This window comes from Canis lupus, chromosome 15 (genome assembly GCF_011100685.1).
Source record: "Canis lupus familiaris isolate Mischka breed German Shepherd chromosome 15, alternate assembly UU_Cfam_GSD_1.0, whole genome shotgun sequence".
Classification (NCBI taxonomy): domain Eukaryota; kingdom Metazoa; phylum Chordata; class Mammalia; order Carnivora; family Canidae; genus Canis; species Canis lupus.
The window spans coordinates 37,954,295-37,977,057 of NC_049236.1; the positions used below are offsets into that span (position 1 = coordinate 37,954,295).

Sequence of the window (22,763 nt, forward strand, 5' to 3'; positions counted from 1 at the left end):
AATTATATTTCTCTTTAAACAATTTTTCAGACTGTAATATTCTACTTAGATGAGCCTAATACCCTGAATAACCTCCCATCTCCATTGTTCACCAAAATTGATCATGAGTCCCATGCTATTTAACCTCACATCACACTTTAAAAAAAAAAAATCACTCTAAAGAGCTCTGGGTAAATATTCTCTCTTGAGAAATTTCTTCCAGGACCCAGAACCAACATTGCAATAATCAGAGCAGGTGGTCATTTGGCAGGGCTCTCTACACAAAGTTCCTTGACATCCCATTAATATGCCTGAAATCCTACCTTTGAAGAGCCCTTTTAGAGAATCTTTGGGGTTTTCTTTAGTATTCAATAATTGCTGAAAAGAATAAGCCATATCAAGCAACAACTTGGGGAAAATACCATTTATCAAGAGCATTTAAGATTAGAGTGAACAGTCACATGCCACTTACTCTACTTTATGTTTATGGCCACTATTCTAAGTGCCTTACATATATTACCTCATTTACTTCCCCAAACCTCTGGGTGGTAGATAATGTCATGATTCTTATTTTGCAGATGAGGAAACTGAAGCTCATCCAAGACCATCTAGCAGATAAGGAATACAGCCAGGATTCAAACACAAACAGGCTGGCTGCAGGATCTGTACTCCTAACATCTGCTATTCTACTCTTTGATATGATTATTATTCAGTCATCTCATGAGGCAAGGATTTTATACCTGCTTGGACAGATGAAGCAGCTAATGATCAGAGAGGTTCAATAATTTACCCAAAGGCTAACAGTAAGTGCCCCAGTTATAAGGTAAACTCAGGATTGTCTGACTCCAGAGACTTGCTCTTTCCCTGCCAAGAATATAACACAACATCCAACTAGGATGGCTATTTAAGAGCAAGATCTAGACAACTGAGAAATGAGAAATAATGAAATAGGCCACATAGTCTACTCAGGGTAAAAGTGGTAGAAAGAAATGGCAAGTCTACTAGCTAATTGACAATCCTATTTGTTCTTCTTCCTAGGCACACACTGCATTTCTCAACATCCTCTGTTGTCAATGGGATCAAGTGACAGATTCCCAGTGGAATATGGACAGAAAATCTTGTAGCAACATCCTACCTCTTCTCTCACACTCTGGCTGCATGGAGAGGCTCCAAGAACCTAGAGGGAGGAGGAGCCTTAATAGTGAAGAAGCCTGGGTTCCTGACTGACCGTGTGGAAGGCTGCCCAACTAGAAATAGACCCAAAAGATTGTGGCAGCAAGGAGTAAACTTGTATTATTTAAGCCACGGAGATTTCAAATTCATCTCTTCTAACAACTGGTGTCAAAGTAACTAATAAGATATAGAAGCTGAATGCTGTTGTCAAAATCTTAAAATGTATGTTCTTGATTTACAATTGGGTTTGGGATAGAAGAGAAAAAAAAAAAACAACTCAATTTGCAAAGCTAGAGGTCATGTGATATGTATCCATGGAACATTTGGTAAAATTGTCCATGAAGTAACTTGGAAGTCAGCTTACATGCCTACTGACTTTCACTACAAATGAAATAAGCTGCCATTGGAGTTTTTGAGAGCAGCCTAACAGAATCTGACCTTAGTTGGTGGATCACTCTGTCTGCCGTGTGGAAAACAGACTGGGAATCAAGAATAGGAGCAGGATAATCAGTCAGGAGCTACTTCCACTGACCGAATACAAAGAGTGCATTCTTGGGATGAAGGCTCTCCTCCTACAGCCCAATGATGCTTGGTTCTCCTGAAGAAAGTTTCTGAGCTGCCAGGCCAGAAAGAACCACTGAGAACACTATTGTTCCAGTCGATGACTAATTTCAAAAAATTAATTAAATATGAATAAATTACATGTATCATGGTATTCAAATTCTTTCTTTGTTAAGATTTTTTCTCATACTTCCTTAACATTGTATTTACATTAAGAAGAAATTCTGTAGATGCCCAATCTACTGTAGGGGTCCTTAAATACCTAACATTTTGCCTGTAGAATTGTGACTTCTTTAACTCTAGGATGCACAAAAATATAAATATTCCTTAAAAGCCTGCCAACCACAACAGGGAGTGAGAGATTTACAGTTGACCTTCTTGAGTTCATTTCTACCACCAAAACTCCCCAGAGTATTAGCATGGTGTCCATAAAGCCAGATAGTAGGAAAAACTACCTTTAATAATGGAAGTTCAATACCTCTCTTTCCCAGCCCTCACACAGGCTCAGAAAACATGTTCCTACATGGACACAATACAATTATTTTTTCAGTCACAAAGGCTGAATCGAGTTTATTGTCTCTCTGCCTGTGGTTGTTATCACATACTAGTAAAATTCTAAAAGATTCACAGGCCAAATTCCGATTCATCCAGTAGTTAGAACCACAGTGCCACATGCAACCACCACATGCACTGGATTCTGCTTAATTGCCTAAGTCAGAGAGGTGGACTAATTTGTTCACAACTTGTTTCCGATCCATGTTATTATCGATATTTACATCTTAGAAGTTCAGGTTCTTATGGTAGGAGTTGCTTGAAATTTTTTTTAAAAACTAGAATGGATGGCCCAGGAGCCACAGTTTTCCTCAAATGGAAAGAGGAAGAAGAGTCTGCCAAGTCAGTATTCAGATGCTGCTCACACTCACCAATGATGACATGATCCCTTGAAGGTACTGAGAAGCAAAAGGCAAAATGGGACACCCACTGTTTTCCTGTTTGCTGAGCATCATTCAAAGGTAGAGTCAGTCGTTATTGAAATAACTTAAACTGTGGAGAAAATATCAAAATAAGCCTATTACGCTGGGACCCAACCATTACAGCCAAGGAAATAATACAATAAATCCTTTGAAATGAAGAAATATAGCAAGAGGTACTTGAAAACGGAGAGGTGTTTTGTCACCAAATTGCAGCATTAATAGCGCTTTGATGCTCCTTGCTAAACTGTATATTTCTACACTCAAAATGAATATTAGGAAAATCATACTTATTTTATACAACTCGTTAGCGAAAAGGAGGAAAATAAGATGATGTTTTAAAACCACAAATCTTCTTTATAACCAACTATGAATCTGCAGATATTGGAAGAGGGAAGCAAATTGAAAGGGAAAGAGTAATTCTAAACTGTGTTACAATCTTGGGTGTAAATGAACTATTATCTCATCAGTAAAGGATGAGTCCTATTTGGAATATGATGCTGAAGGCTGGCAATAGTCCCTTCCTGATAATGAAACGAAACTAGGGATCACAGAAGAAGTTATTTCTTTTTGCATTATCAGCAGGATTCTGATGTCATTTCTATATACCTGTGGTATTTTTTTTAGCCAATCTTTCTTCCCTATAGATACACCCATTTATCTCAACTAATGAAATACCACTTGAATTTACTCTAATAAATACAACACATTCAAAGTATCAGAAGGAAATTGGCTACTCACAGGCACACTGCTCGCCAGGTAAGCTCTAGCTAATCACCTGCACCATTTTGAAACTCATAAATGCTTGCCTGGTGTTCTAGATGTCTGTTTACCCAATCTCATTTTAATTTGTTAAAGGATGTTGAAGTCATGACTCAGCCATAACATGGCAGCATTTGAGTATTAAACAAAAATGCAAATCTAGCAGCACACCCTAATGAGATGTAGCAAGCTCATTTTTCTTTATATCATTTCTAATTCAGTCTTGTTGGTATAGGAGAGCATTTGTGTGGCACATGGTCATGTTTAAACTTTATCACTCCTAAACTACTCCCACATTATTAGTGAACTTAAGGACTAATTCTGAAATCTGCTGGCTCAGACACCAGATGTAAACACTTGGGAAAATATATTTTTTCCACATGACCACTGCACTGAAAAGGGAGAAATGTCTATGCCTGTGCTGTTCTAAAACTCCCTGCTCTGTCTGTGCACAAAAGTGACAGCTAGGTTTCAGAGTTCCCAGTGTCTTCAGACATATGCAATGAGTCTTTCTCATCTGTCTTAAGTTTTCATTGCAAATAATGCATAATTCTGTCATTAACCAGCAGGTGGAAGACCTCCCCAGGGGAACATAGTTGTCTTAATTTGGATCTTGGATAGCGGTAGTGTTTGGGAGGTGATCTCAGGAAACACCATGAGCAAATGAGGAGAGCAGGAGAGGAAGGGAGGAAGGAAGGAAGGAAGAAAGGAAGGAAGGAAGGAAGGAAGGAAGGAAGGAAGGAAGGAAGGAAGGAAGGAAGGAAGGAAGGAAGGAAGGAAGGAAGGATGGAAGGAAGGTAAAAGGTAGTTTAATGAGGGATTACTCTGTGGGCAACTGGGACTTTGTCCCATAGGGGACTCTGAGAGATTGTGGAGAAAACACCTCAGAACTGCTAAAGGGCAAGGAAACAGGATATTCATTTTTCTAAACCTCAGTGGTTGAGAACTGAGGGTTGCTCCTCATTAGCTCCTTAGTGCCTCCAGCCTGCCCTGTGTTCTAACTGAACACACGTGAGAATCCGGAGAACGCCCTACGGCAGAGAGATGCACGAAACCACCAGTAGGTAAAAGAACTTCTATGCTGGTGGCATCCAAGAGAAGCAAGGAATATGCCCAGGGACTGCCAGGAAAGGTTTCCATGCTCTGAAGCAGGATGATGGCAGACTTGGCTTGAATCCCTGTTCCTTTACTCACGGTGTGACTTAGGTACATTACTCAAGATCTCTGAAGCTCGCTTTTCTATAAAAGGAGGTCTCTGACGCTGATGTCTCAGGGTTATACTAGGGATCCAGTGTAATGAAGTGATACCTAATATAAACTCCCAGCATGGGCCTCGGCACACAGTAGGTGCTCGAGAAATACTAATTATGATGATTATAAGCTTTATTAATTACGATGCACAATAAATATCCTCCCAACTGCTGTACCTCTTCACAGAGTGGAAGAAACTCCAACCACAGAGCGGGGTATACAACAGAGAAATGAGTTCTCATTGAAACTCCTCATCTGAACTCACCTGTTACACCTGAAAGGAAAAAGATCATGCCATGAAGTCTGTGGGCTTCAGAGATCCATGTTATCTGAGGGACATGCTGACTCTGATTTCTATTAACCTTAACCCTGAGACCTACTCTTGCCCCTTACCCTTGAGCAATGTTCTGATCCTCTTGGGCTATCGGTCCCACCAGACTGAATCACACCAGTCACCTTCGTCCCAACCCCTCGACCGTCGTTCCTGCGAGGTGAAAGAGACATAACAGTAGCTGTCATCAGGTAGCTTTAAATGTTCATTTAACAAAAGAAATAGAGCTCCTAAGTCCTAGCAAATGTCTGTTGATTTTGTATAATACCTAGCCTTTCATATTGTTTCCCCTCTCTATTAAAAGAAAATAGTAGAAAAAAACAAGTTCATGCTCCCAAGGTTACTCTAGCAAAGCAATGTCTCCCAAAATCTGGGTTCTATTACCATTTGCAATGTCAGTAAAACCCTCATCTCCATAGACCCGTGGGAGATATGGCCCTTTTTCCTCATTGAATACATGGCTAAATGTCCCTAAACTAGTCCTCCTAATTCTGTACTCACAAATCAATGACCCTGCGAAGAATCAGAAATGAGATCAATGTGTCATCTTTTATCCCTGTGAGCCCTACTCCTGCCAGTTCAGAGAAACCATAGGTTGCAGAAGGAGAGAAAGAGGGCAAGGAAGAGAGAATCATATCGTCTATGAGTTTGCTGTATTATACATTTACTTGCATTGGAGTCAATCATCTTTCCATTACATCTGGTACATGAATAGTACACTTAATTATGCATATTATTTTACATAGGAAAGCCAAGGTGAAAGAATTATTTGTATGGCCCTCAACTTTACAAAGGGAAATGGAATGGTTAATGAAAACCTACCCACTTGGTGAACTTTCATATCTCATTCTGATGTGGCCGCATGTGTGAATGGCAGGCTGCATTATAAATAGTTGGTGCTCTGGCCTGATGCTGCAGCATCTAATGAATTGTTGCCTCCATAAACTTTTTATGTGTTGCACTGTAGAAGTGAACCAATTAAAAAGTTTTGCCAATTTGAATCTTCCACATAAAATATCTTTTGCAAGGAGATAAATGTCTTTGATGCCTTTGACTGCTTGGTGAGCTAAAACTTTATTCAAATTGGCTTTGTAATATCTTTAAATATACATTCCTGTGATGCTTTGCACTTACATTTGTACTAAATGAGTATTTGGACATCATTAAACAAGAACACTTGCTGAACTTTTTTGCTTCCCCTTTTGTAAAACAAAATTTCAGGACATACTTTTTCATTTGTTTGGGGCCTCCTTTTTATTAAATTTGTTTGTATCTCTAACTATCCCATTCTGACCTCTCTGGCATCATTGTGGAGAAATGCTTTGAGAAAAAGCTGATAGTTATGTTTCTGGAAGCCAAAGTTCTCTTTGCAAATTAAAATTACATTCCACTCTGCTGAACACTAAGAAAATCAGCTTTGGAAAATTACCTCGGCCCTAAAGATTGGGCTGCCACTTGCCAGTCAGACTCTGTTCCTTTAATGTACATCTATGAGCAAACATGCTTGGCTCTGACTCATGCTGGACTAAACAAAATCTCATTAATAGACTTGGCCTAAAGAAGCACTAGAAAAGACAGCTAATCATGTTCTACATGATGGGAAATGTCACACAAAATCAAAACAGAGGTGAATTTTTGGACCAGTACTTCCGTTAGAGGACTATACCCTCTTCCAAAAAAGAGTTTTGAATGTGTCAGAGCTGGTTTTCCAACTGTTCCGAGCACTTGACTGAAATTATTAACAAGCCATGTTTAAGATGAGGACCAAAAGAAGAAAGAAAGAGGGGCGGGTGGCAGCTTGCACGCAAAGACAGAAAAGAGGCACAGACAGCGGCAGGCACTGTAGTTAAGGCAGCGAAGGGGAAACCAATCCTACCTTCCAGGCACTCGCAGATTAGACGGGAGACAGATCAACAAAATAAAAGAAAACAAAACAAACAAACAAAAAAAAGCAATTGCAAGACAGTAGAAGTGTTGCTTGAATTGGGATTGAAGCAAGTAAGCAAAGGAACTCTGAAGTCAGCTTGGGGGAGGCAACATCTTCTGAGGATTAATATTTGAGATGAGGCTCCAAGAATGACTCATTCAGTAGACAGTTGTGGGAAGGACACATCAGGCTGAAGGAATACAGTTCTCAGGTTCAATATGACCAGAGCAGAGGTTCAAGAGGCTACAGGGAAGAGGTGAGGCTAAGTAAGTAACATGAGGCCATTTCAAGAAGGACATGAAGGCTTTGAAAAGGAACTTGGATTTTACTCTGGAGTTAGTCTAGAGCCAGTTAAGATCATTATGCAGGGAAATAGCATGATTTTACGTAATTATTAGAAAAATCTCAAAAAAAAAAAAAAAACAAACAGGAAAGGAAAATAATCTACTTTGTTCATAGTATAGAGGAAAGATTTAAAAACTCCAAGAATATAATCAAGCAGACCTCTGGTAAGGACAGGATCCCTACCACAAATATAGTGATGCACGTCCTAGGCCGTGACTTTTAACATTCCTCAAAAAAGGTCTATGGCAAAAATGCTATACCTATATCACTAAAAGCTAACATTAGGAAGGGGCCAACTGGTTCAACTTAAGGCTCTCTGATGGTCCAACTTAAACCTGGGAATAAATTCTAGGTGTAGACTTCCAACCAATTCTCACCAACATTATTTCTTAACTCAAGTTTTTGGTAAATTTTGCAAAGCTGTGAATCAAAGGGTATATACTCCTGACACCTTCCTGGCACATAAAGTTTCCCTGTAGCTGATTAAGGACCTCACATGCTCTAACTTCGGTGCCATGCTATCTGTGACAAATGTATCCTTCCCAGTCATTTCAGACTGTGTAATTAAGTATGACTCAATACATTTAAAATGGTGAACTCTGGATTTCCTTCCCTACACAAATCCTGATTATCCAGGGTGGTCTTTCCTTTATCTGATCTCAACTTCTCAACAACCCAATCAATCCCAATTGCTTTCCTTGAGCACTTCCAGCAAGAAAAATTGAGAAAAAAAACATGAGGAGATAAAGCTCAGACTAGTAGGTCGTGTCCCTATTTATTCATGCTGAAAGAAAGTGATGTGAGGAAGAATTTAGAGTCTCCCTGGTACTTAGACATGGACATTACATTGGTGAGGTCTTCATTAATCAGATTATATTGTTGGTCTGTCTAGTAACATAATGCCTAAGACATCAGGTGGTTTATGTGCAATAGCCATGTAGTAGAAACAGAAGCTCAGAGAGGTTAATTAGCACCTTGTAAGCTGCAAAGTCAGAATTATTGCCCAGGTCTTCCTGAAGCTAAAGCCTGAGACATTCCCATAGCCCATTGCATCATCTTGGAAGTAATGCTCCTTCTTAATTCGGTTTTTGCTTTCATTCAGGAATATTACTGAATTTCATAAAAAATATAATATGAGCAAAAAACGGATTCAGACTTCTCAGGTGCATTCCCATACCCAGGTTTCCAAAGCTTGGGAACATGCTAAGCTTTTTGATATTCACATTTTTCATGTTTTTCCCAAAATCTTTTTTCCATTTCTCTAGATAATAAGTCAATTCCTATACCAATTTCTTATTTAAAGAGTTGGGCTTTATGTGTGTTATGACAGTTGAATATTCCATCTTCTTATAACTAAGTATAAAAACCAATAAATGGAAGTATGAATTTTCACAATTTCACATGAGAATGCACCTGCCTTTGCTTTCATCAGTTTATATGTGGTTATTAGTTCCTATCACAAATGGGTTCTGAGCTGTCAGAGTGATCCTTTTCTTCACACATACCCCAAACAAAAATTTTGCACAGAGCTATCGATACCCCCCAAGAAGCATGAAAAATACAGGTTTCCTGACAAGGAAGAAAACATGATAATTGATGACTGAGATAGGCTGCCCTTCTCTGGAGGTTTTTAATTACCACCTTTCATTTACATAACACTTGAAACTTCTCCAAGAGCTTTCAGGTACATCATCGCATTGTTTTCTCAGAACAACCCTGCAAGGAGAGAGCAAATATTACAATCATCACTTCCAAGAATAAGCCACCAAGAATGAGAGAGGTGAAGTGATTTGATGAGTCACACAGCTTGTTATGTATGGATCTAGTGCTAGAACTCAGGACATCTAACTCCTAGTCTATTATTTTTTTCTACCATGCTTCCATTATTCTACTGGCTAGAAAGATCTGCTCTGGCTTCTCGTAAAGGCCTAAGATGTATGCAGTGGTATCAAAATTAGTTTTATAAGCATTCCTAACATAAGCATTTGTCATCTTTCCATGAGACACATCAAAAAGGCTATGGTTTTTGCTAGAAAAGATACAACGGGTGGGATGGTGGGTCTCCATTCCAGCAAAGCCTGCTGGCTTTGGAGTCAACTCAATCATTTGCTAGCTAAGCATCCATTAACCTCATTTTCCTATAAAAACCTCATGTTCCTATAAAATAAGCATGATAATAGAAACTTTCTCGTGGAGTTACTGCAAGGATTGGAAGAAATGATGCATGTAAAGCATTTAGCATCATGCCTGGCACGTAGTAAGCGCTCAACAAATGGTTGCTGCTATTTTTAGAGTTGTTGGTATTGTCACCACCATCATCATCATTATTATTATAGATCATGGTGAGTGTAATTCTGAACTCTGTGGGTAAGAAGCTCCAAATACTGCCAAGATGTCATTTGGGGGTTATATTGGCCTGTACTTTTTGGCCCTGACTCAAATAATGAGGTTTGCAATTTCATTGACTGGGTGTGCTAATTAGAAGCTTTTTAGAGATTTCTCTTGTCCATTGAGGCCACTAAATAATCTCCACATGGGTCAAGCTCTGTAATCACCCCGTTGCCTCATTGATTATACAAGTCAGCAGTTGGAGGCCATGATGGAAGATCTATGGCGAACGTAAGGAAAAGAGTCTAAAGACCCCAAATCGAGCTTGTCTGTGGGCTGGTGCATTCTTTCATCACACTCAAAACTCATCTTTTATCTACATGATAATTAAATAATAGGACATTTTCCTAACCAGCATCCTGCCCATTTTTAAATACATCTTTTATTAGATGGTAGAGCTTATAAAATATTCATCAACACAAGCTACTGCAGTTTTTTTTTTTTTTTCTGCTGACCTAACCTCAGAGCTGCTCAAGTGGAAATTAGATTTTTTTTTTTTTTTTTTGTTAAGTCGCTGAAACTGTCTGCATTTGCTAGATTTCCTAAGGAGCAGGAAAAAAGTAATTCCGTAGGTTTAATAAGGGCAACATACATTCTTATTCCAAAAAGACACACAAAAAGGGGGCAGAAATGCTATTGAGTGAGGATAATTGATATTGTAGCACAGTGTTCTGCCAAAGCTCATTGTGTTTTGAATGGGTGCACAGGTTCTTTGAATCCCTACCGAGAATAGCTTGTGTGTCTTTCACATCTTACCTTGAATTAAGGAAGACTTTTAGAGACCTTGTGAAATGTAAGATGCTTGTGATGTTAATCAGCAAAAACAGACATCTGATTGCACTTTCAAGAACAAGAGAGAGATTTTGTGGTTTTATGGTTTTTGCTCCTAACTTAAAAGTAGGAAAACCTAATAACTGTGCTTTGTCTGCACTGTTTTCAATTCATGCACATATTCCCTCTTCTTTTCCTTCTCTTTTTCTCTCACAACCTTTTGCTCCTTTATTTCTCTCTTAATTAAAAAGTTCAGGGTTCCAGAAGGTTATGAGTTTGTTACTGAAAGCTTTGCTTGTTTTTTTTGTGAGGATTATAACGCCAGGACCTCAATGTACCCTCTCCATAAATCCATGTCTTGCCTCAGTATCCGAACTTTGCTGCAGATACTTTTTAATGAGAATGTTCATCAAAACACTAAAAATAGACTCGCACACTCAATCTCACCAAGCAAGTCTCTGACTCCTCTACAGTGAGAGAGCAGCCTGCCCACCTCCGTGACACTCATCATACACGCCCAGCATCTCAACCACGATACAAGCCCAAGTTTAGTTTCCCTATTTTAATTAGGGTTTAAATTTCTCTCATTAAAGAAGAAGGAAATCGGCATAGCATTTATGTCACTGAAGGGAAGGCAACTTTTAGCTACACAAAAGAGCTTGAAACTCCTTTATGTTAACAATTACTGCACCAAGTTTTCTTGCAGAGATGTGTTTCCTCCCCACTCAGACACTAATTTTATGATAATTGAAATTTATATTATTGATTTTAAGAAAACTGAACCATGTGAAATTAAAGTGTACTACACTATTATCTTAATGGTCAAGTCTTCTGTTTGTAATTTGAGGTCCTGGGGGGCCCACACCAATAATCTGCTTGAAACTTTTCTATCTCTGAAGTAACCTTAGCAACAGGATAGTGTCCAAGTGGTCTTTCCACTGATATACTTTCCATTTGATTGGAATGTTTATCTCTGGTTTGAGATAAAATAGAAGTGGTGGTAACTGCCATGCCCTATTGGTAAAGCTTTCCTTTACCTCTTCAGTCTCCTGTTCTCATGTCACTTTCTCTCCCTTTTCCCTCTAGAAGCTTCAGAAATGGAGAATCCATGCTCATGATTTCCACCTACAAGTATTTTGAACAGCTTCAGACTTACTACACTGGGTCAAAAACCCAGATGCCCTCCAAGCATTAGGTCTGATGTTTTGTCACCAGAAGCAACCTAAAACAACGGGCCTGCAGTGATTACACCATCCAGTTGTCTGAGTGGAACTGAGGAGATAAGCCCACTTCTGTTCTGTAAGACCTCTGAACTTGACATATCAAGACTAAATTTGGTTCAGATTTTGTTCAGATGAGCTGGGACCATTAATCTTCACGCCCAAGAGCAAATTCTCCATCATATATGCCAAGTACATTGATAGTCATAATTCTTTTTTTTTCTAAAATGCTATCAAATCAATGGGTGTCTTATAATCTATGACATCTTAAATCACTGAAATCAGTTCCTTCCTCTGGTTAACTTCAGAGCCATCTGGAATTATCACTCAAAGGTCTGATTGTCTCCCAGGATTTTTAAGCCCTTTAAGCTTCTATGATGAAGACACTCAACCAACTCTGTAAATGAAGTCTCACTTTTGGACTCTGTGGCTAATCCAATTCTCTCTATTCTCTAAAATCTCAGCAAATACAAGCCACCCTGATTATATCCAACAATGGCAACTGAACTCTTATTAGTATTATTTCCTTTAGTAACATTGTCCCACCATTACCTGCTTGTTCCAAGGTTCCTGTAAGTCAATAAATGTTATCTCACCTCTACTGAGAATTCAGCAGGTGTTAGGTGTTTTCAGGCACAGGAAGAAAAAAGAACTTCATTGAACTTTTTTACATTTATTTTTAATGTTTCTCTCTCTTTTTTAAATTTTATTTATTTATTCATGAGAGACAGAGAGAGAGGCAGACACACAGGCAGAGGGAGAAGCAGGCTCCATGCAGGGAGCCCGACCGGGGACTCGATCCCAGATCTCCAGGATAATGCCATAGGCCGAAGGTGGCACCAAACTGCTGAGCCACCCGGGCTGCCCTATTTTTATTTTGAATTGATATGGCAGAGGATATTATAATCTCTTCAGCACTTATGTCCTCTTAACAACATAAGTCTTACCTGTCTTTTGCCTATTACTAGATCCTCATGGCATCCCAAGATACAGGTCTCTTGGGGCACTCCCTATTATCTATATCATTGCTACAGCAGCCCTCACGGAACTTGGCTTAGGCTTTCTCCTATTTCTTGCTGATGACCATTGTCCCATCCTTTGCTTCACCCTTGGATGTCTGTTGGATTTTCAGGACCCACAATGGTCATTTGCTTTGGGCAGCCTTGGTTATTCATTGTTTCCCATCTAGACTGAGGGAAGGAGCTCATTGTAAAAGATAAAAGTATAATGTAATGTCATAGGGACCTTGGGGAGGTTATTTCATCATTTCTCTGAACTTCAACTTTATCTTAAAAAGAGGATAATAGTAGTAACTATCATTACTATTCTATGAGTATTAAATAAGAAAGTGCAAATAAATACCTGAACACAGTTTCTATCATATGAAGTATCCTATTATCGGTAGCAATTATTAACTAATATTATTAGGTGACTTGCCCAAAGACAGAGAGCATGTTGGTGACAAAATTCTAAGCCACCTACCTGCCTTGCTTTATTTCCAGAGATGAGCTAATGTTGTAGATCTGTTGTCCAAAGTAGGAAGTTCTCTGTCCTGAAGCTCTCTGGTCACTGAAAGGGCACAAAAGATACTTTGGAAGCACCAACTCTGGGTCTCCCTTCCCTTTCTCAGGGCAAAAATTGTTATGGGAGAGAGTGCTAAAACTTACTCTGTATTGGTCACACTGAGGAAAACTTGGATCTACTGGAGAAAATCATAATGTGGCTTACGGAAATAAAATTATTCTAATCACTTACGGTCTGTGACAATGAACCAGAACTGCATAAGATGACATGCCCCCATCACTGAAAGTGTTCAAGCTAGGATAAATGGTATAGCTTAATCTCTAAGCTTCTTTCCAACCCTGAGATTCTAACGATTAGGAAACAAGGCAGCCTCTCAGAGTTTATTCATTCATTCAACATTAACTATCAAAGAATATAGCATGACTCCAAGTTTTGTTTTGGTTTGGAGATGTCCAAAGCATTTCTTTAACCACTGTGGAAGAAAAACCAAGGGGAGAGTTTCTATCTTAAGCACCAGAAATGAAACTATAATTTGTATAGTTTTAAGGAACAAAGGAGCTCTTCTCTGGATTGCCAAAGAATTAAAATCTAATAAATTCACCATTGATGTATTTATTTCTGAGGTGAGCAACAATAAGTTCAATTTATGAACTACAACTATTTGCTACATTAGCCTTGTTTTATGAATTTCCTCATTATCAAAGTCAGACATGCTTTCTAAAACTTGGTGTCTGTACCAGTCTTCAGCTGGGTAAAGACAGAGTCTTAAGAAAACAGCTTAATAATGGAATTCATATATTTTTACATAGTGCAGAAAGAAATATAAAAAAGAAAATTATCACTCATGATAAAGGAGAAAAATAGCTCAACGCAATCCTACCTGAGCATTTCTCCTTAGTTAACTGGTAGCCCGACAAGGCTTTTGTTTAGTGTACCAGGTCATAAATAGAGCTTCCACAACAGGACAAGAAAGGATTCTCAGCACATTTCCCAAAAGTAAAGTACTATTACAGCTAAAATATTTGCACTATGTTTTCCTTTCATGGAAAGCTGGTTTCATTATTAAAGAGATAATCAAATTCCTAATTTCACATTTTATTTTTTCAAAGAATGAATTTGTAGCAGAAGTGGTTACTCTTTTCCGAGATCCCTCACCCCTACTTTTATGAACTAGAATCCCTGAGCTTCATCTGGATCCTTGGATGCCGAGAGACTCAGTTTCCAGACCTCCTCACAGCAAGGTGTCACCACGTGACTAATTTTGTTTAATGGAATGTGAGGGAAAATGATCACGGGTTCAACTTCCAGCTTGTGCTTTCAAGGGAAGGGTCATGCCCACCCATGCTCCTTCTCCTCTTGCCCTTGGCTAGAATGCCAGGAACTCATGCCACCATCTTGGACCACAAGTTACAAGTCATGAGCGAGCAGAACAAGGCCCTATGTGATCCAGTCTTGCATAACCTCTCTGGCCTCAGCTCCCACTGCTCTCCCACTGATCACTCTGCCTTCTTTGCTGTTCCCAACAAACCAGACACTCTCTTGCCACAGGGCTTTTGTATTTGCTAAACATTCTCCCCAACTATCCTCATAGCTTGCTCCCTCACTCTCTGCAGGTCTTTACTCAAATACCACCTTTCTAGTGAGATTTTCTTAGGCCGTCTTAGCTAGGATTTCAACAGAATCCACACCTCCAGACTCTTCCTCCCCTGCCCCTTCCTTTACTTTCCCCTATAGCCTTACATAGCCTGTTATACATGTTATTTTTCATTATGTTCAGGTACTTATCCACCCCACTAGAATATCAACTCTGAGGACAGGGATGTCCTCTGTTATGTTCATTACTGGTTCCTCAGTATCTGGAACAGTGCCTGGAATATAGCAGATGCCTAATGAATCTGCATTGAATGTATGAAAGGGATAGAAGGGGTACAAATCCCTGACACTGTGGAGCAACCATATGACCTGAAGCTCAGACAAAGTAAACTACTGTTGTAAGTTCACTATTACTGTTGGGCAGACGGAGGTAGGGCCTCTCCAAAATGGATGACCTAAGGCTAATAGGTGGGGTCACCCTTTCCCCAGATGTCACCTCAGGTAAGTTCCTAAAACTCAAGTCACAAACAACTCGCGACCTACCGAGACCCACCTAAAAGAAGAACACCAGAATCAGCCAAAAACAAGAACATGCACCCTGCCTCGCCTTCTCACATAAAACCACATGTCCCTAACCACCCCATTTTTTTTTTCTTAACTTGCACAGGCATAAAAAGCACACACCCTTCCCCTCCTGGGCGCAACTTCCCAGACTCGGGCCTCCTCTCTGAGTCACGGAACCTCGCTCGGGAGGGCTCCCCATTGAAGCACTCTCGAACTACTGCCTGGCTCTGCTGTCTTTAATTTTCTCCACTGGTCATTAAAAGAAAATCTAACAACTACCTTCTTTGTTACAACAGCCAAACCAACACTCAGTTAATACAGAGACAGTAATCCCCTCCTTCAGCAGAGATGAGATAATGCCTTACTATGGCATCATGCCCAACGTCCTGGTGGTACTCTTCCCAAAGGGTACACTGCTGAGCTAAGACAGACGCAGCCCCTACTCTCAAGGACCTCATATTTTCATGAAGAGGAAGACATTAATCACAGAATCACACCAACAAATATCAAATTACAAGTGAGACAAAGGAGTGGTGGCAATGAGAACCAAAAAAGGGCAAATTTGACCTGGAGGAGGAGCCATGATGAAAAGATACAGGAAGGGCTGATATTCAGAGGGGGAGAAGCCTGTCCTTGGGAAGGTGGTGTAGGAACAATCTAACCAGGCAGAGGAAGAGCAGATGTCAAATCCGTGTGGTGGGAGGAAGTGTAGCATATTACAGACTTGGGGAGTCCTGCTGGCTGGGTGCATTATTTAAAAGATCCTGAGAGGTCAGAGCTGAGGAGTTTTTACCTTTTCTCACAAACAACAGAAGCCCTGGACGTTTTTCAGGCGGGAAGGTAACATGAGTGATACCTGCCTCCTGGCTTTCAGAAACAACCCTGGAACCTCATTGCCTCTCTCCAGCAGAGTCACCCCAGTCCCCTCTGAGAAGAGGAAAGTCTAGAAACCTCCCGAATGGGAGCCTTGCTTCTGTCATAGCTCTTTTATTCAGCGCCTCACAAATGAGTTGCAAGAACTTGCCCTGGAGACAACAGGGATGCAAATGCAGACGACATAGAATTATAATAGCATAAACATTATGAACAATGCAAACCAGTTTGGCCCCCCATGGAGATATAATCCCCACGTTCCTTTCTGAATTGTCTTTATGGAAATTTCATAAAATGTGTCATTATTAAAACTGAGTGGCAATTATTTCTTTCTTTGGTTCATCAGTTGTGGGAGGAAAATTAATTGTGTTCCCCTTCTTTTCTGGAGTTCATCACATAGAAACAAGGCAACAAGGATTGACAGGCCTGGGGCCTCTGTTGATGGAAAGAAGGCAGGAGAACTTGGGGGACATTTGCACAGATGTGGCATTCGAGGTGGGAGCGGTTAAGAGAGTGGTAGCGGCAGATGCGGCCCCACTAACAAGTGTGCTCAGGAAGCCGAAGTCATTACGGTATGTTGACATAACATTTGCCAGCTTCACAGGGGCCATCATTGTAAATTAGATTTAATATTGATCAGGCCGTTCACAATCAGGGCCAGGAGAAAATTGGACTCAGAGTTCTTAGTCAAAATTGGCTCTTAAGATCCTGCTTTCTAATTAACATAGAAGAGCAGAAATCCAGGGCCTGCCTGGCTGACCCAGTGTGGCAGTAACTGTTCTCCTAGTCCCTGAGGGCAGTGTGCAAGGGACAGCCATCCCCCTCTTCTGCTTTCCCTCTCTGAGGGGGGGGGGGGGACAAGGGGAGGGCAGGGAGGGAATGGGTGGGTGGGCTGTGGGAAGGAGACCTGGGTTTCAGAGCACAGATGGCTGTGTTGCTCTTCTCAGTCTTCCTCGGAAAGCTGAGAGACTTTTTGGAGAAATCTGGTTTGCCTTTCTTCTAGTTTTTAAAATAAGCAATGTTTTGAAGTTCATTCAGGGTTAGGAATTCCGAGAAGTCATTCATAATGCCTCCCACCACCCCTGGCCTGGAGTCACCCTTTGAGGCAGCGTGGGGGACGAGCCTTGCACTATCTGACCTTGGACAAATGATTTGACGGCTCTGAACTCCAATTCGTTCTTCTATAAAATAAGAATAAGAATAATACCTCCCTCAAAGGGTTGCTGTGGGGACCAAATGGAATAATGCATTTATTATACATTCAGCAAGTATCAGCTCTATTTTGCAGCATTGTTGTCAGATGCTACTTATTACCATTCTTGGGATCTGGTTTGTCCTGTTAGACAATATTAATATCATCACCAAAAATAGGAGTATGACATCTAATTTTTTGACTTTAAAAACAACTGGCCAGGACAAGTCCAACGCAAGTATCAGAAAGCAGCCCCCAGGCCTGTGCTTCCCGCTCTGGACTCCAGCTCCAATCCAGAGGCTTTAAAGGTCCCTGAGCTTCAAGGTTCTCCTTTTTTTTTTTTTTTTTTTTTTTTTGCACCCCTTCCCTGTGAACACAGTCTTAACACTTCTCAAAGCTTTACGTCCCCTTTCATGGACTTCCCAGGCAGGAGCTTATTGGAATCAGAGATTCATCTCATTTATCTTTGGATCTCTGACATTTTGGATCTCTGACATTTTGGATCTCTGACACAGACTGAGCCAAAACATAGATGAGTCAAGGGAAGGTCCTGGGGCATGAAACCTAAGGTGGCAGTCACTCTTGGGCACCAACTCCACACTTCGACCAACCCAAGAGGGAACAAACACCTCTTTGACTTGTGTGCCCTACAAGCCTCACTTGTGTCACCTGGCTCCTGGCTATGCTAGTTTCTTAATCAAGATGACATGAATAAACGAATGAAATAGGAAAAGGATTCCCCCAACCATCCTCTTGCCCAAACTCCCCAGCCCTGGGCCCCTCCACACTGCTGCTCCTTCACCTGCGTGGATACACACTGGAAGGGAAGATTTTGAAGCAAGAAAGATTTTAAGAATCTACCTTGCCAACAATAACTGCAAAAACGCCCATTTCTTAAAACCCAAACAGCAGTTCCAGATTTATCTCACTTGCCCAGAGTTCCTACTCTAAGCTTCACGGAGTTATGGGTCTTCAGAATTAATTGTAAAACTCAAGTCCGGCCAGAAGTATCTGCTGCCATTAAGTAAAAGGCTAACCAGGGAACTGAAAGAAAAAACAAGTCCCAGGGCTCAGCTCCCCATTTATTAATTTACAAAGCCTGCTTCCTCCTGCTCCCTCAAAAGATCTTCAGATCTACATTCCTGTGGGATTTTCTTTTCTGTCCCCCAGGACCGTTACTTGCACAACAGATACCTTTCTGTAGAGAAAAATATATATATATTTCTCCTTGAGTGTGACCCCTCATTCAATTCTAGTCTCTGCGTTCAACTTCAAGAGCTCTCTTTCCTTGGAGCCAGAAGGCACCCAATCCGTCCCTTGCACTTCCCATTTTAGTGAGCTTATCTACTCTTGGACACCAAACTGCAGCTATAAAATTTGTTTATGGAGTAAGACCATGTATCGAAAATTTTCAGAATTTTGTCGTAAGTATAATGCACACGATCAAATATGCATATATGAAAAGGTAGCTAGAGAATAATAAACCACTAAAATCTCAACTGTTTACCATGCATTTACCGTGTACCAAACCTTATTTCATTTTATCCTGATGCTAATTAACTCAGTTCTCTCTCCTATAAAATGTGCTATGTGTGGGGCACCCAGGTGGCTCACTGGTTGAGTTTCTGCCTTTGGTTCAGGTCATGATCCAGGGATCCTTGGGTCCTGGAATCGAGTCATGCATCAGGCTCTCCGCAGGGGGCCTGCTTCTCCCTCTGCCTGTGTCTCTGCCTCTCTCTGTGTGTCTTTCATGAATAAATAAATACAATCTTCTAAATAAAAATGTGCTATGTGAACTGCTTTTCTGCTATCTTCTTTAAATTTGAAGGTATCATTACAGTGTTTCTTGGGTTACTGGTGCTCTGAGAGACCCAGGGCCTGACAACACACTGGGATGGACATCTGTCATCTTTTTTTCTCACTCAACATCCATCCCCCTGTCTCTGGAAACCCCATCCCCATTTTCTTTTGGAAACCACCTCTCCCCTTCTCACAGACCATGTGCTTCTGGTGGGACTGACCCTTCACTTTAGTGGTTTCAGAGAACGGTTATGGATTTCCCGTCCGGCCCATCAGAATGGCACCATGTTTTCTTAGGTCCTGTGAGCACACCATCTGCAGGCATGCAGTTGAAGCCCAGATGATGAAATGCAGCAGACCCAGACTACTAGCTGGAATTTCAGAAAAAGAGATTCCTTTTCTGCCTGCAATGGCCATCAGCTGGGAATCACCAAGCAGCCACTTTGCCTTCATGCAGGAAGACCTTGCCCGCAGAAAGCAGACTTGGAGCTGGGGGAGAAATGTTCCCGAACATCCTGTGTGTCCTTCTGGAGCCATTTATACAAGAAGTTGGACTTTAGAGTTATGTAAACCAATTTGTTTTCACTCAAGCCAATATGTGATATATGAGATGCTCATCCACAGCAGTCACTAAAGCAATGATTCAAATCAATTGGAGAGCGGTGACTTCCATAATAATGCAGCCACTTGGCCCCAACTGGCTATGCCCCTGCCTTCACAATCAGATCTGTCGGGCACGCGCTCCAGTGATCAGTCTAGACTGACCCCCAAACAGGCTGCTGCACCACCTGCCCTGAGTACCCCAGGGTGAGGCGGAGTAGATCTGTCCCCTTCCAGAGAGAGGAATGTCAACTCAGGGAGTATCAGGCTTTTGATGATTCCCTCCTGATGGGACTGACCTGCACAAAACAAAACAAAAAACACAAACAAAAAGCAAGGGTTTTTTGGGGTTTTGTTTTTTTGTTTTTTTGGGTTTTTTTTGTTTTGTTTTGTTTTGTTTTGTTTTTTTGGCGGGGGGGATAGGTCCTCTAGTTAAATACTGGAGTGGCAAGAGCAAGAACCCAAACCCAGGGAGGTTTTGTTTTGCTCTCCGGGAGGGTGGAGATTAGGTGAGCTGCACCTTCACCCCCAGGGGCTGCAGAGGCTGAGGAAAGTCAAAATGAGCCAGGAGCCGGCGTGCTGGGCAGGGGGCAGCAGCCTGCCTGGGCAGGCGGCCACCTCGAACTGTACGAGCAATAAAGCTCACACTGCAGGCGACGGGACGCTTGGCACAAGTCGAAGGTTGCCCAAATGAGATGCTCTGAGTTTTTCATCTTCTCACTGGATCAATAAGACAGAGGCCAAAGACAGAGGCGCTGCTGAAACAGCATCTACATAAATAAATCCTCAGCACATGCAGCAGATTCCTCCAGAAGGTTCTGGAAGCACGGTGGTAGCAAAGGGCACAGTCGCACCCCTACGTGACCCGCAGGCAGAGGAGCTCAGCCCCCCCTCGTGTGTTTAGCAGACTGCTGGTTCTACTGAGGTCTTCCTCCAAAAGGGCGTCTTTTCTTTCCCTCTGCTTCCTCAGACTGAAGCATCTCCCACTGAACAGCAGCGGCATTAGGGAGAGAAGCAACGCTGGATCAAGTAACACATTTTTAATGATGTGAAACAAAGCTTTAATCACCATAGTTATTTACAAAATAATGTCTTCCTTGCATTTGGTTTAATAGCACTTTGTCCACGGCTTTCATCAAAACAACTACCCATCTGACTTACTGGAAGATTATATTAAATGTCAGAAGAGCTCCCCAGACTCATAAAGTGGTTCCTCGCCAATCAGGATTTTAATTTTGGAGGGGGAAATAATAAATACAATAATTATTGAACACTGTGACATTAACTGATAAAGATTCCTGCTTCCCTTGAATTATCAATTTCACGTTGGCATAAAAAATAGATTAGTGACAATTTAATCCCACATCTGGTGACCTTTAAGTAATGTTGTAACACTTCACAGCTTTGTCATTAGAATGTCATCAGCCTTCTCTCCAAAAGAAATGATACCTAAATGCTTCATTTCAGAACTGTCTCCAAAGTTTGCTAATGTTTAATATCTGGTAACAAGACCCAGATGCACCAGGCAACTTCGTCAGTAGCAATTTTTAAAATAATCCTATTACAATTTACCGTATGACAGAAATTAGGTAGAGTCAAAAACTCATAAAGCCATAATATCCACTGCAGCTGGGAGACAGACACACTGCCACACCTTCCAGGTGGGGGGGGGGGTGCATTGGGATCAGCACTGGGGGTGTCAGTTGGCCAAACCCATCAAGACTTTAAATACCCATCCCTTTCTAATCAAAATCTCACTTCCAAATCCCAATCTATAAAAATATTTATACAAAAGACTGTTCATTACAGCGTGGCTTATAGATAGTATCAACCACCTACAAAAATATTTCTTAAGGGATCCCTGGGTGGCGCAGCGGTTTAGCGCCTGCCTTTGGCCCAGGGCGTGATCCTGGAGACCCGGGATCGAATCCCACGTCAGGCTCCCGGTGCATGGAGCCTACTTCTCCCTCTGCCTGTGTCTCTGCCTCTCTCTCTCTTCTCTCCCTCTGTATCTCTCATGAATAAATAAAAAATATATATATATATATTTCTTAAAAAAACTAAATTTCCATTAAAGAAGGAATGCTTAACTAGTTGGCTACCCCCACATAATGGTGTCTGGCATGGTCACTAAAAAAGTACGAGCTGCCAAACATATGGACAGTTTAAGTTCTCCTTGCTGTACTGTCAACGGCCCACACCTGACCCATCGGGAACTCTGCTTGGCCTCGTTTCAGGTGCCCCCGAGAGCCCAGCTGCTGCGCCACCCGGCCCCTCCAAGCCCCCTGCCAAGCACCTCCCCCTCCCCGCACCGCTCACCTAAGGGACTGCAGCCACCTCCTGACAGGTCTCCCGCTGCCACCTCTTCTCCAGAAGGTCTATGAGGGCAGAGCTGCCAAAGTGATCTTTTCAGATAATTCAGATCGAGTCTCATCAAGCTTGATGGCGAAACCTTATAGTGACTCCCCTTCTACTCAACATAAAACCTAAAGTCCTCACAGCAGTGTAGAGGCCCTATAGGATCAACCATCCCCACCCCAACCATTACCCCTGGGTCTTCACACCCTCTTCCCGCCCCGCTCCCATCTTCCCTCGCTCTGCTCTAGTCTGACTTCCCCTCTGTGCCTCAATCACACAGAATCCTCAGGACCTTTGCACTGTCCATTCCCTCTGCCTAGAGCACTCTTCCCAAGAGACGCAGGTGTCCTCCCTGACCTCGTTCAAATCTCGGTTCCAGCGCCACTTTGTTAATAAGGCCTATCATGACCACTGTATATGAAATTGCACAGCGTCATCTCCCTGGCACCTCTAATCTTGTTTTCCTTGCTATCCGTTTTTTTCCTCACAGTGCTCACTGTGTTCTGATCTGCTGTGTAACTTACTTTCCTGCTCTATCAGTTCTTCATTGTCCACACCCCTCCTCTACCCTAGAATGCAA

General features: G+C 41.5%; 1 long non-coding RNA gene across 2 annotated transcripts in view; it reads right to left on the minus strand.

Moving 5' to 3' along the window:
* Positions 1-22,763, minus strand: part of LOC119869390 — a 111,222-nt gene that overhangs the window by 69,952 nt on the left and 18,507 nt on the right. For both annotated transcript variants that reach the window (XR_005370652.1, XR_005370651.1), the window contains 4 exons: positions 13,162-13,248; positions 8,942-9,016; positions 5,091-5,181; positions 2,637-2,757 (listed from right to left, as the gene is read on the minus strand). This is a non-coding gene — a long non-coding RNA (uncharacterized LOC119869390). The remainder of the gene's footprint in view (positions 1-2,636; positions 2,758-5,090; positions 5,182-8,941; positions 9,017-13,161; positions 13,249-22,763) is intronic.